The sequence below is a fragment of the Lathyrus oleraceus genome, chromosome 5 (assembly GCF_024323335.1).
Source record: "Lathyrus oleraceus cultivar Zhongwan6 chromosome 5, CAAS_Psat_ZW6_1.0, whole genome shotgun sequence".
In the NCBI taxonomy this organism is placed as follows: Eukaryota; Viridiplantae; Streptophyta; class Magnoliopsida; order Fabales; family Fabaceae; genus Lathyrus; species Lathyrus oleraceus.
The window spans coordinates 39,377,686-39,393,701 of NC_066583.1; the positions used below are offsets into that span (position 1 = coordinate 39,377,686).

Below are 16,016 nucleotides of genomic sequence, written 5' to 3' on the forward strand. Positions count from 1 at the left end.
ATTGAATGCGTATGAATGCCAAGCCATGCTGCACATGTCCTGCTGTTGTGTTTAAACCCTAAACTCATGTTTAGAAATTCTTGATTGTGTTTGCTGTTGTTTATGGTGAGCACATGTTGATGATGATGAATGCTGTTGATTGCTTGATGAGTGAACATTGCTGAATGCTATGCCGTTTTATGCTGGTCGAGTTTGTGCTGATGTTTGAATGAAATGCCTTTGTCATGCTGCACACAAACCCTAGGGTTTTTCCAACTCAGAAAATTTGAGCTATTGGCCGTGTCCACTGTTCCATTGGCTGAGAGCCAATGGGAACATTTCGTTTCCCTCATCAAAACGCTGTAGTTTTAATTAGTGACTTCACTATTTACACAATTGCCATCGGTTGACTTGGTTTGACCCCATTTGCTATGCTTTCATGTTCATATTTCATCCAAATGTTCATCAACTTCCACAATTCATTTTAAATTCATTTTAACTCCAAAAATTGTGAGATTTTTTGCATTAAACTCATGAATGTGTCTAGTATTTTATGGTGAATTTTATTTAATTTTTCATGTTCTGGATTTTAGATGATAAATGATTTTTCAACATGTATGCCAAAATGACACCCTTTGCCATTTCAATTGTGAAATTGTCATGTTGTATCCAATGAGCTTGAAATTTTTTGTGGTGAAACTAGACACATTGACCTTCATTTCCATATAAAGTTTGTGCATTTATCATTTGTGGATTGAGAGTTATGATTTTTTGAAGTCATGTGTTACATTTGTTGCTACATGGATAACATACACTTTCACAATTTTTGTTCACATACTTCCTTACATCCAAATGACCCCAAATTTTGCATGAGCCTACTCTTGTATGTCTAGTTTACTTGTGATTTTTCTTGGATTTAATTGAACTATTTTCCATTTGTTTGAGATTTTCCCTCTCTGCCTAGTCAAATGTTGCCCTTGTGTGACACATGCTCCCATTTCATTTGTGAAATTCTCATACTTCATTAGATGGACATGAAATTTTACATGAGATAACTAGACATCCTCATCTTCACCATGGTTTTGATCCCATTCATTTATCATACACCATTCTTGACTTATGATTTTTCTAAGTTGATGCATGTTTGGTTGACTTCTTTGAGCATGTTCAAATTGGCTTTGACTTTCTGATTTTCATTGACTGCCTTCCACTTGTCTAAATGGGATGAAATTTGACATGCTCACCATGCTATGTGTTGGGTTTGATCATGATTTATTTGGTGATTTTTGGAAAATGTTTAGATTGCTTTTGAGTTAAGTCCTGCTGTTGACTTCTATGAGCTTCTGTTTGCCTTACTTTGACCCAATTGGTTCATGAAATGATGATAGTGATTGATATGGATGTGAGCCCAATTGGTTTTGTTTCCTAATTGTTTGAACATGATTTTGGATACTTACCCCTTGCTGTCTTGACTTTCTCATTCACTTTTGACCCTAGGCTAGCCCTAGTGGTCCTGTTACTCACCTTTGAGTTTGTGATTTCAGGTTGACCATCAAATGGCCATTAAGACCAATTCTTTTGATTGAGCTTACCCAAGTATCATTGCCTAACCTCTTTGTTTTGTAGGTGACTTGGCCCACATGCCATAAGCCTTGTGCCTTGCACATCCATGTGCCTCCAATTGACTGTTGGTTTCTGTTTCTGTTTGTTTTGTTTGAAGTTGCGTACTAACATCTGCTTGACTGTTTCAGGTGCTTTAGTTGCTTAGTTCCTTGTGAACTTTTTGCTTTGCTTTGCTTGTATAAGCAATTTGCATTGAGGTATGTCTCTTTTACTTCATGTAGTCTGGAAGACCTGGCCTGTTACTTGGCCAGGCAACTGTCTGAAGTCCTCCTTAAGAGGCAATGTTTGTGATTGTTTACTTTTGTCCTTGCATAGAGTCAAAGACCTCCTAAGTGAAGAGGCAATTGGTGGAAGGTAGGGATATGCAATCTATCCCCCACTATTCAGTGTGTCATCTGCTTTGCTCACACCACTGTGTTGATGCATTACAGATAAAAAACCCAAGATCTTGTACAGCTGTACAGTTGAGTCAGTTTTAATGTGTAGAAGGGTTCCCACTTTCTGAACCCACACATTCTTGTCTTGAGCTCTCCCAGGCCAGGGATAAGAGCTGTGAGGTCTTATCCTCACTTCACCTTTCATCTGCTTCACCTTAGTCTCTCAATGGCAAGGTTAAGAGCACCTTTTACCCTATTCTAGTTGGCCCTAGTGCCTAACCCTTGTTTGAGCCTCTTGCTTGTGTATAGTGTGTGCTATCTGTGCTTGTAGGATTTGTTTGACTTGCTTCCTGTGCAAGATAGGATTGTTTGACTTGCTTCCTGTGCAAGTTAGGATAGTTTGACTTGCTTCCTGTGCAAGTTAAGTGTGTGCGGCTTGCTTCCTGTGTGAGCCATACTTAGGATAGGTCGGCCCGCGTGCCATTTAGCTAGAAACCTTAACTTAGGGATGATTTTGCATGACAACATCTAGGCTCGAGTCGTAGTCTCCCTAGAGTTGTGTCTCCCTCTGTTATCTGGTTAGGCTAGTCCTTTATCCCTGCGTAGGGGAACTACATCGCCCTGATCTTCATACCAGATGAAGTATGTAGGCAGGAGGTTGAGCTGATCTCTCCGGGCGCCCTTTTTCTTTTTTTGTGTTGTCTGACCTTTGCTAGGCTCGAGTCCGTGACTCCTTAGCATTTGCTGTCTGTCTTGTTTGTGTGTGTTTGACAGTTATAGGCTGAGTCCCCGACTCCCTATCTATCTGTTGTGTTGTTTAGGTTCGGATGTCAATGTAAGTCCAGTGATTGGCATTTGGGCTCCACGTTTGCCTCTTTGCGTGTGTCTAGGTTCGGATGCTGACATAAGTCCAGTGATTGGCAGTCAGGCTCCACGTTTGCCTTTGCCTGTGTTTGTTTGCGTGCGTGTCAGCCGAGCTACGAATGCTCTGATTCTCCTTCGTCCAAGGAGATACGTATGCATAGGATGCGATATCCTAGCGAGCATGTGTCGTTTCCCCAGTCCGAACTACTTCGACTCTGATGTCTATGCTTGATAGACTAAGTAGGCCCAGGATGCGACATCCTGCCGAGTCCAGTTTCAGTCAGTCTCTTTCGTTTCTTTCAGCCAGTGTGTGTGAGTTTGAGCAGTGTTTAGCAACCAATTTTCCTTCCTTTTGTGCGTGGATCCCGTAGAGTACTACGGATGCGTAGGGGTGCTAATACCTTCCCTTCGCATAACCGACTCCCGAACCCATCCTCTTTGGTCGCGAGACCATGTCTTTTCCCAGGTTTACTCTGAGCGTTTCCTTTCCCTCTTTTGGGATAAATAACGCACGGTGGCGGCTCTGTTGTTCTTTCTTTTCCCGCCGGTTTTTCGCGCGACGCGACACTACCTTCTTACCCATAATTGATTCTTCCTTATCTTGTGGGAACACCGACCCAAACACTCGACCATTGCGGGTCACCTTGGTAACATCAGCAATGCACAAAGCTAGTCGTAGGCAACGGGACCTCTTGACCATCTTCTATCATTGTAGCATTATATTGATATGGCATAACTTTATTAGATGAATACGGGACTGGGCCCGCTAACCGTATAACCAACGGCGATACTGGTCTATTGCTAACATTGTTACTGTTGCTGATGTCGTACTGGATTACCAATCTCTCTGGCTGCTTGAAAATGGGCACTATAAAATTCACATCGTCATCTACATGACGAGATTGAACAATTTGAATCATGCCTTCATCCATCAGTCGTTGGATGTCCCTTTTCACAACTTCACAACCCCTCGGGTTAACACTGCAAATAACACAACCATCATGGTCATGCTCAAAATCACTTACCAAACAAACATCCTTATGCATCTGCACCAAGGATCTTTGGATAAAACGCACATCAAAAACTTTAAACTCGAAAGGACAACCATCCACCATATTCACAGAAGAGTTCCCATGGGCGGGTAAAGGATTCGCTTTCACATTCGCCACGCGGTCCGCGAAGGACACCATTCAACTCTTCATCAGCTTTTGAACGTCATACTTGAGCGGATAACAGTTCTCGATATCATGTCTGGGTGCTCCTTGATGAAAAGCACAACGGAGCTCAGGCTTGTACCACCATGGAAGTGGTTCTGGAATCTGTTGCGGGTTTCTTGGTTGGATTAGGTTCTTGAGAACCAAGGATGGGTATAATTCTGCATAAGACATAGCAATCGGGTCGAAAGAGACCTTTTTCCTCTCAAAGTTTTGTTGATGATGATTGGTGGTGGTATTGTTGTTGTTGTAGGTGTTTGTTCGTTGTTGCGGTTGTTGTTGTTGACGTTGTGGTTGTTGAACTGGTGTTGATTAGAAAATACCGGGATAATGGAAGATACTTGGTGATGATGTTGATGGGATGATTAATTCCTTCTGATCTGAGGACTCCTCTGCCTCCCACTTGAAATTGCATTCGCTTCGTTGTCCTTTTTCTTGCTGAAACTGCTGCCATACCTCTTGCTCGTTGATGCCTCATCTTTCGACAAATGCCCCTCTCGGACTCCTTCCTCAAGCCTCATCCCCATGTTTACCATCTCGGTAAAGTCACTGGGGGCACTAGCAATCATTCGTTCATAATAAAATGAACTCAGAGTTTTCAGAAAGATCTTTGTTATCTCTTTTTCCTCCAAAGGAGGAGTGATCTGGGCAACCAATTCCCTCCATCTTTACGCATATTCTTTAAACGTCTCCTTATCCCTCTGAGACATAGACCTTAAGTGGTCTCTATCAGGCGCCATGTCCACGTTGTACTTATACTGCTTGACAAAAGCCTCTCCCAGGTCATTGAAAGTACAATATTGACACTATCCAATCCCATATACCAACGGAGCACAGCACCGGTCAAATTATCGGTCTGAGTAGACATCTTGCGAGCATACATCACTAGATGACTGAGCAGACAAGTATTCCCCTTATACTTTTCAAAGTCAGGCACTTTGAACTTCACCGGGATCTTGTCGTTGGGCACTAAACACAACTCAACAACACTCTTTCCAAACAAATCCTTACCTCTTAGTGTCTTCAATTCCTTGCGCAGCTCAAGAAACTGATCCTTCATTTCATCCATTTTCTCGTAGATATCCGGACCTTCAAACGTCTCGGAGTGATAAATAGTATCCTCTACACGAGGTAAGGTGTGCACAACGGGAGGTGGCACGGACATGACCGGGCTAGATGCCGACATGGAAGCAAAAGTAGGCGCAAAGCCTTCAGGCATAAAGTTGGACGGCATACCCCAGGGGAATCCAGCAGGCATAGTGGGCCCAAAAGAAGCGGTAGCAGCAGGCATGGTAGAGGTAGCCACCTCTGAAATAACTGTCCTCGCAGGAGGAGTTGCAGGCATTGGAGAAGATGGACTCTGAGCAGCAAGAACTAACTCCATCATGGCAGTCAGGCGGGCGATCTCGTCCTTCATCTCTCTATTCTATTGCTCTAGATACTCCATAATTTTGAAGTGATTGGCGCGGGTGTTGTACCAATGAGTCAGCTTGGCTAAAGCACAAAAGAAACACCAATGAGACATCTGGCGAAAGAGAAACCTGCTTATGCAAATGATGCATGAAATGCAATGCTTGATTATTTATTTTTGTTTTCAAGGAACTTACTTATATCATTTGCAAATATATATCAACAATTGCAATAACTTTCATATGACCAAAAATCTCTTTTCATTTATATAATTGTAACGATTACACTGAGTACAATTTCAGAAACCAAAAAATGAAAAATACAAGAGAAAAAGAGACTAGTCATCCTAAGGATCCCTAACAATAATGTCAGAAGCCCTAGTTGAAGGCACGTAATTCCTTCGAATGCGACAAATGTCGGTCTCAAAAGAAGCCTTCATCTGAGTCTTTTCGAGGACAAGCTGATCAACAATCTTCTTCCAAGCAACGAAAGGATGAGGCATGCTAGAAGATGAAACCTCTGGCTCTCTCTGTCTCTTTGCCACTCGGACTTCAAGTAGCTCAATAAGTGCATCTTTATCGTTAAACTCCAACTGTAACTCTTCATGCTTCTTGCTCAAAGCATGGAAATGCTCTTCCCACATATCCTTCTCTTGCTTCATATTGGTGAGTGCATCTTCCAACTCCTCTTCATCTTGGTTAGGGAGAGTTAATGGCTCAACCACAACCATAGACATAGGTCTTTTACAAGGATAAGGCATCTTCAACTCCAAAGCTCTCTTCTTCACCCAAAGAGTGTAAAGCTTCCAAAGCTACACAATTGTGCGGACCAAGCTCGAATCTTCCTTTCCTATGCACATTATGCCAAGCATGCACAATCTTTTGCTTCAAATGTTGGGGATCTTTACCCTCTTGTTAGAAAAGACCTTCTAACACAGTGTTATTAGAAGGTCTTTACACACAATCTTTTGCCCCAAGTTGACGACGAGCCAAAGCAGGTCTGTAGTTAATCCCTCATTGCGTACCAATGAGAGGCACATTAGAGAATTCACCACAACTATCAATAATCTCCAAACTGCTCAAAGACGGATCATACCAAACTATATCATCATTAGTGAGATACATAAGTCCCTGAGACCACCTTAGACATTGTTTTTTCTCTACAAAAGCAGGTGTCTGAGGCAAGTGGGAAATAAACCACTTGTACAGAAGAGGAATGCAACAGACGATAGTTCCACCACCCTTAGAATTCCTTAGATGCAAAGAGAAATACATATCACCCAACGAAGTAGGCACAAGATTCCCAATCAAGAAAAGTTTAATGGCGTTAACATCAACAAAACCGTCAATGTTAGGGAACTAAGCTAATCCATAGATGAGCAACATAAAGATAGCTTCAAAAGCATCCACACTCCTGGCTTGAGCAAAGGCAGTAGCTTCCTTGATGAGGAAATCAGATGGCAACCCAAACAATCCTCCTTTCTTCACCCATGAGCCTCTATCTCAGCCTTCTTCAAGTGAAGAGCTTCAGCAATAATACTAGATCGGGGAATCTCCTCCAATCCACTAAAAGGTACTCTACTAGAAATAGGTATCCCCAAAAGATGAGAATACTCCTCCAAGGTAGGCACAAGCTGATAATCTGGGAAATTGAAACAATGGTAAAGAGGATCATAGAACTACACCAATACACTCAAGAGTCCTTTAACCACATCAGCAGATAAGATAGACAATAGCTTCCCATGACGTTGTTTGAAGTCCAAGGGATCTAATACAAAAGATTCTAGCTTCCTTAACTCTTTCAAGTCGGGACATTTGAAACTGTACTTCTTAGTGTTCCTTTGTCCATAATCCATGGTCTGAAAATATTTGCAAATAATACCTCAGTTCCTTGAAATTTTCGAGTGATGAATGTTATGATGCGCATGAATGCATGAATGCAACAATCACAAATAAGGGATCACACACATGGAAAACAAACGTCAAGGGATGAATCAAGTCATTGTCAAGATCAATCATCCATTTTGGTGGATTATGGTTTGCACCTTATCAACACCCAAGTTCCATTGATATTGACAAGACTTGATTGGATCAACCAAGAATCAAGGGTTTGTTGTAAGTCACGAGCATGGAGTCTGGGTAAGAACCATCCCAAAGGAGTGAACTAAGGATAAAACCTGTAGATCATGTTCTAAAATGTTCCCAGAGTCTTAATTCCATCTATCAGATATTACAGGTTAAGATGACAGACTCATCGACCCATAATATTCTCAAGAGAAACTCGTCTGAGTGTAGTATCACGTAACAACTGTTATCAAGTCTACACTTGAACAGCCTCCGCACTACGTCCTAAATAGGCCAAGAGGGGGTAAATGTTCTACGGTCCTCAGCTTCTCAGACCCAAATTAGAGATAGTAATGCCTAACCATAAATACTTGTGGGACATTTCCAAATCCAAAAGAGTCTCCACTGAGCACATGGATCTCAAGCCAACTTGTTAAGGACTACTCCACACAAGTCGAACATGACTATACCATCCTCCTATCTTAATCGCACTCAAGTTCGGGTTATAACTTATCTCACCACTCAGAGATCACCAAGCACAACAAGCAGATTATATCACACATACATATATACAAACATCACATATATACAAATATATACACACAAAAAGTAGACTAAACCCACTGGAGACTACTCCCCAGCAGAGTCGCCACTTAATTTATGTAATGGTAAATTAATGATCATCAAGCTATGGATAATTTAGACATCAAATAACAAGAGTCGCCACCGCACTTTTATTGTTTCCAAGGGAAAAGGGAAAAAGTACGAACAAAACCCAAAAGTAAGAAGTTTTCAAATCAAATCTAATAAAATGTCAGAGATTACAGGTAAAGGGGTTGGTTACACAGAGGGAATGTGTTAGCACCCAAAGTGTCCTAGGTACTCCTAGGGAGCCCTTTTTGTGTGCATATGTATTTGGTACAAAAATGATGTTTACAAACAAATAGAATGAGGGGATGAGAAAAGAATTCATTAATTATATTTTTTTGTGTTTGACAAGACCTTCAGACTTGTGCCTACGTACCAACATAAAAATGAGGGATTAAAACCTCATAGTTCGTGATACAAATTTCAAAGTGGATGCATTACTTTTAACAAAAATAAAGTTTGAAAGGCACAAAGGCCTAAAAATGGTTTGAATGAGTTAGTTCTTTTTGGCCTTTTGAAAGTTTAAGTCAAGTATAGTTAAGTTTATTTACAAGTTTGATTTAAGAAAAGAAGTTTGAAAATGCAATGGCATAAGGCCAAAGTTTCTATCTTTTTGCAAAGTGGTCAAAGTCTGGAACAAAATAAGTTCAAACAAAGAAAATTTTAAAAGGAGGGAGAGATTTTGAAATTTAAGAAATGGGGAGAAGATGAAGAGACTAATCCTATGCACAAAATTAAAAATTAAGAGTTGAAAAGATCTGACCAAATGGGTAGCAATCCAACACACAAATGCACAATTATATTATCTTGAAGAGCAAAGGCATCAAATAAAGATAGCCACATCCAAGCTTTATCCACTCCATGATCTTCTTCAGATTAGCCCATGTAACAGATTGATTCCACAAGTCACATGTTCAAAATAACAGCTTCACAATGATCATGTTGCAGATGAACTTAGAGGGATCTTGAATGATGTATCAGATGAAGTTTCAAATTGCAAGCACTTGGTTTCACAGAAAATTGGCATTGGCCAAGTCCTTTAGCATAGGAATATTGCCTAAGTTCTAAGTTCGTTTGCCCAAGATCAAGCCAACAGTCCACACAAAAGTTTTTTAGGGGTTTTGTTGTTATTATGTACATTAATGGTCAAAGACCACACAAAACAAGCAAAGTATACACAAACAAGATATATCACACAATATGGTCCAAGTGGGCAAAGTGAAAATTGCATTAACATAAACAATTAGAATGGTATGAATAATGGAAAATGAATAAAGGCTAAAATTAAATGACATTAAAGTAAATGGCTTGAAATTAAAAGTTAGTTGTTAATGAATTAGAAGTTAGTATTGTTTTGCTTTTGCTTTTCATTTTAAGACATTCTTTGGAGAACACTCAACCCACTTATCACAAGCATGGATCCTTGAGCCAAGACATCTTCCAAAGGAAGGAAAAAAGGCCAAGTTTCCACACAATACCATGAAAGATGGGAGACTTACAATCTCACTAACTAGAATGCTATGCCTTTTGTGTTACAAATTTAGCGCTATGTTAAGCAATCGTAATTGGACTTATGTAGAAGTCACAACTATTTGAGGTCGGGCAATAAATTTTTGGTGTTAATGCATGTTAGAGACATACTATAATGGATTATGCTCATGAAACATACCACACACAAAAAGAAATATGCAAAAGAGGTGGCCTAATCTCATCCATACTCATGTCATTTTTTCAATCAACTAGCTTTAGGACTTTGAGATATCATAGGCCAAATGAGATGAATGCATAAAGAAGGGGAATGAGATGAAGAGGGAAGGCAAAGGATCAAAACTCAAATTGACCAAAGGAGGACTTTTATCAAATTAATATCATCCATTCATTTTGGGAGATGGAATGTACATTCCATCAATCCCCTAAATCCAAATGATATTAACTTGACAAAGTCAAATCAACTTTGGTCAAGGCCCAACAACAAGAGTTAAACTCAAACAAGTCATCACAATTGGTCAACAAAATTATTTGGCATTTATTCAAATAAAAAATACTAAAATAAGGCATTTAGATTAAATATGGTTTGTCAAATTCCTAAAACCTCATCAAAACACCAAAGAAATGGCCATGAGATTTATCATAGGTCAAACAAGGTCAAAGGACCTTGGAGAAAAAATTTCAGAATTTTTAAAGACTTAAAAGTATTTTTAAACAATTAAAAATAAACACAAAATCAATTAAGTCATGAAAAATATTAATAATGATCCAAAAAATAATTTTAACTCATAATATGAAAGAGGAAATTATTTGAAATTTTTTGGTGAAACTGTCATATTTTTTGGATCAATATTAAAATTAATATGAATTAATGAAAATAAAAGGAATAAAAGAAAATCAGAAAATTGCAAAAAAACGTGGACCACTTGATCTCCCTCATTAATTGAGGTGGCAGATCAAGTGGTCCTCAACGCGCTTTCCACCGTGGACTTAAGTCAATGTGCCACAGGGATGATAATCAGAACCAACGCGTGAGATTAAAACATTTTAAAACAGATCAATGGCTCTGAACACTTCTAGCGCATCGCCGGAGTCCAGAGGCCGATCATCTTCTCCGTTGACCCTGGCCGGACTGGTTCACTTATCACCATCAAAAAAATGAAAAAGGAGGACATCATCAGAAAGAAAAAATGGCGTAGAGCACGAATCTGACCTCAATTTTAACAAACTTCACATATATAGAAAGATATGAGGAGTTGAACTTTGAGGTGTGTCAACTGAGTTGCTTCGATTTGACCTCTAAGCAAATCAATCTTCTTGCCTACATCGGTAGGACTTCAGACAACCAAAGATCCAAGAGAATTGAGTAGAATTGAGAGAGAATCGGAGAGATGAAGTTTTCTGAAAATTACCTTCAATGCTTTGTAGTTCTTGATGTTGCTTGCTCCTAACACGATCTGATCACACTTGAGAAGCTAGCAGGAAGTGATTAGAGAGGTTGCAAGGCTTTGGATCCTGGAGTTCTTGAATCTCCAATAGTTGAGATTCAAACTTAAATTTCAAACTGAAATTTAACAGGTTTTCCTTTGGAATGAGAGGGTTTCAAATGAGCACAAAGGTCATGTATTTATAGCATGGATGAATGATATTTGCTCACTTCAAATTTTGTCCAAATTTAGCAATGTTGATGGCACGAGTGCATGGGCATGTGCAGGCCCATGATGCAATGCAAAAAGGTCCAAAATCAATCCAAATGAAGTCTGAATGGAAGCTTGATTGGCAAGGCAAAGTGAACTGAAGTTTTGAAGTTTGATTCTTTCCAATTATGCATCCTTGTTAAAGCCATGCGCAAACCTAACAAACTTCATCCAAAATGCACGAACTTGAGGTGGAAGTTTCGAAATTTCAACATGTTGAAACTTTTTCTAAGTGTCAAGCCATATATTTCAATATTCCACCTTGCTTGACTTATTATGTGAGCTTCAAATAAGAAAAGTGTCTTCATCAAAGTTGTATCTCTTTCAAAGACCTTAGCAATTGTCACCAATTTCATTTCATTTAGATTTGGAATGATAGAGTTCTGCATTTTTGAAATTTGAAAAAATTACTTGTTCAATGGTATAGGTCAAAAATGACCTATAATGTAACCTCATATCACATGCTCATAAAAGTTGAATTTGCTCTCACTCCAAACATCAAAGTTTAAGTAGATATCTTGAATTTGATTTTGAAACTTGTAAAGCTTTCATATCATAAAAATTGAGCAAGTTATGGCCTTGAGAAGTTGAATTTCAAATTAGGGTTTAGACAAAATGACCTATAATGTTTCAACATAGAAAATGATTTTCCAAGCAAAACTAGCTCTAGATCTCAACATGAAAGTTGTATGGAATCTAATTTAGAGTCACTTTTCTCTTGGAATAATTTTCATATGGTGAAAATTGTAGGAGATAGGGTCTAGGGAGACCCATTTTGATCAGATGAATTCATCTGGCCAACCACCATCAACCAACTTGCTAACCTTCAATTCTATTGACTTTCTTGGCTCATGGTAGATAATATAGGCATAAGATGATGAATTTTGAAGTGTCCCTTGAGAGATTTGATCAAATGGTAAGATAGTTTGTTGGAGAAGTTACTCAAGATACCCAGTCAAACTAGGATTTCCAAGGCAAATCACCCTCAAACTCTTAAAGAAAACTTGATCAATATGACATGTAGGAATCAATGGAACTCATATATGATGCTCATAACTATTCTTGGATCAATTCATGGTTGTGCTCTTTGTCATGAGGGTCTTAAACCCTAGATATGAACTTGATAGATCAATGGAGCTCATGCCCTACCTACAAAAGATTTAGGCAAATGCAAAGACATATTTTTGGTATTTGGGTTAGTAAAATGATAATATACAAGTATGATACAATCACAAAGTTGTCATACCCCGATTTTGGCCCTGAAATTTTTTCCCATCTGTCATTCATTTCTTTTTTATCATATATTCGAGGTTCGGAGATTCCATCCATATCTCTCCATTCATACTCATTTTCTCATTCATTCATAATTCAAAGAATTTCCATAACGTTTTTAATTTCTTTGTCAACCGTTCATTAACAATTTTAAGACACTTTTTTTTCCATTTTCTATAAACCATCTTTTTCTTCATCTATTAATTTTCCACAAACCATTCAACTTTCATTCATTAATCCATTCATGTAGAATTTAATCCAATTTAATTCAAAACATTACATGCACATCAAAAGGTTTCATTTGTTTGTTTTTCAAGTGCATTTCCACATTGATCATTTCAAATCCATTTTTGGGAACTTTTCAACTAACATTTGTGAACATTTTAATCAAAACATTTTCAATTGATTTTCAAAGAGAAACTTTCCAAATTGACATTTGTGAAAATTTTAATTAATTTTCTTAAATCCATTCAATTAATACTTTAAGAAAACCTTTGCTAGCATCCAAATTCTATTTAAAATTCATTCTAACCTTTGAGTCTATCACGAACTTAAAACCATTTGATTAAATCCAATAGTTTTCAAAGTCAATCACAAACTAATTAAATCTTAATTCCATAAAATCCACATTTATTCATGATTATTTCTACATTTAACATTACATCCCATTACGCTCATAATTATACAACAAACAAATACAATGTTCAGTTTCTTAACTGGAAAAGACGCTAGAAAGATTCTCAAGCGCAAAGATAGCGGTGCTGGTGAAAAAGGAAGGGCTTTGGAAGACTTGAGGGCCTCTATCTTTAATCAATTTAATTTCTCCGACGGTGCAAAACGTCAACAGCGGCGTCTATGTGGTCCAGCTACTGCACTCACCTTCAATTTTGTGGTTGCAGTTGGTATTATTTTCGTAAACAAAATGGTGCTTCAAGCTGTTAAATTCAAATTCCCTATACTTCTCACACTAATTCACTATGTAGTAAGCTGTTTTTTAATGGCAGTACTAAAAACATTTTCTCTCCTTCCTCCATCTCCTTCCTCTAAATCAACTCGAATGTCGACTTTATTTACCCTTGGATTTGTTATGTCTCTATCTACTGGCTTCGCTAATGTTGGCTTGAAGTATAATAGCATTGGTCTCTATCAGATGGCAAGATTGCAGTGACACCATCGATAGTTTTTGCAGAATTTGTATTGTATAGGAAGAAAATATCTCTGCCCAAGGTGTTAGCATTGATAGTGGTATCGGTTGGCGTTGCTGTGGCTACAGTGACGAATTTGCAATTCCATTTATTTGTTGCTTGTGTAGCGCTGGCATGGATTGTACCGAGTGCTGTAAATAAGATCCTTTGGTCAAGATTGCAGCAGCAAGAGAACTGGACAGCTTTGTCGCTGATGTGGAAAACGACATAATTCACATTACCTGCATCTTACAAACATCACAATGCAATCAGGAAAATCAGCATGATAACAGAAGATTAATCTCTTTCAATATGATAATAACGATCACGAATAACAACAATTTATTTCCTAACTGTTAATATAACATTAGAATCTTTTTAGAAGCTCAGTTCAAAAAACAGAACCCTTTTTTTTAACGGAATTCTCCACCATATTTCTAACACCTCTAACTAACCTAACAATTCCTAATTCCACTCTAACTAACATAACCTCATAACAAGAATTTTAACTATTTTCAACGTCCATAATAGAATTCCACAATCAGCATAACCTGCACAAAAGGAAACACTCAAAAACTTCAGTCAGTTTTCAAAACCTTAATCGAATAACTGAATCACCACAGTTCATTAACATAGTACAATAGAAAAAAACGGTTAAAAAACCGACTTTCACTACCTCCACCTCAATAGAGCTTAACTCTTTTCCAACTTCAATACATAACATTCACTTCACTCACAGTCACTAAAATAAAATCAAATGGAGTCACGAATGCACCAATACTAATTGCCTGTAAGAATCATTGTTGTTTTCCGCACAACTATGTAAATTAGTAACAAAATAGGTTATTCACAATGGGGATGATTCACATGAACAATAATCGATCCCTTCATGGACTAATTGATTTTTTTTAAGCATGTTCATGATGTTTCCCTGCACATAAATCTCAGTCCTGGCTCATATCAAGTGAAGGTTCAAGTACAGTTCGACAAAGAATTCTTCTAATACACATACCATAAGAATCCCGCAGAATTTTTGACTAGTCACCTCTCACTCGAAAATGCTTCAGACAGTAGGCCAAATCGCAAAGACAAGAGGCTGGTAAGGATAGCCTCTCAGCCCTAGGTTCTAAGCTCTAGGTTGGTAAAGATCTTAGAGATTCCACGGTTTATGTACCTGCCAAGATGAATGCACAAGTTGTAACACATAAAGAAATCCCTCACAAAAGAGAACATATCAAATCTCATTGAAATTCAAAGCTCATAAAAAGACAAACTTGCGGTGTACATTATATTTATCGTTGCATACCGTTGTTGACTTGAAGACTTCTTCTCGCGATATTACTTTGCAAAGGTCTTCACCAAGTTTATTTGCAGCTTGAGGAGCATCATTAGCCATGTTTTACTTGCAGCAACACCGCCTGCCACTGCTGCACCTACTGCAGTAACGTTTTAACCCGACAATCACAGTAGACTCTTTTTGCACCAGTACTGCTTACTATTGCATTTGGACGTGTTTCCATATCTCATCAAGTGGAACCATTGCGACCCTGTGAAAATCCAAACCAGAACAAGCCTTTACCTGATTGTGGTATTGCTAAATAGAGAGCAGATGCTAATTGCCGTTTCAAGTGCGACAACCTTTTTTCACTAACCTCCATCGTATAAGTCGAGTCACTGCAGCGGGTAACATAAGGACTTTGTGCTATTGTTGGCTCAATCTTCTGGAACAACAATTCATTCTTCATTTTATGCTAAATGCAGATAACGAATTTCTTGCCCAAAGGAGTGCTCTTCATCGAGACTTGGAACCATCACACACATGGCAGCTCACCAATCAATGCAATGCACCAAACCCTGCACAAAGTCACCACCTTTGTAATATGCCATGAAAAGCATAAGCAAGGAACAAAAGGTTACCATTTTCTGTCGTGAGATTCCCCAAACCAAGTTACAGGTGAGCATTGCAACCGACAACGTTTTTGCAGCGATGCTCGCCTCCGGATGAATTCACCATATGCTCCTACTAAGTGTCAAAATTCACTGCAGTAAAAACATACGAACTCAGCAAGGTGGTAAAAGTTAACAAATATCCCAAAGGGGAGTGAGACAAAATTCAAAGAAGAAAGTGTAGGTTTGTGTTACCTTTTTCGAATTTAACATCAAATAGGGAAATCCAAACTGAGCATACCGAAAGGGT

General features: G+C 38.5%; 1 pseudogene; it reads left to right on the forward strand.

Annotated features, from left to right (window-relative positions):
- The first annotated feature begins 13,331 nt into the window (after window positions 1-13,331).
- LOC127084512 (nucleotide-sugar uncharacterized transporter 1-like) lies at window positions 13,332-14,053 on the forward strand (annotated as a pseudogene).
- Window positions 14,054-16,016: the final 1,963 nt, after the last annotated feature.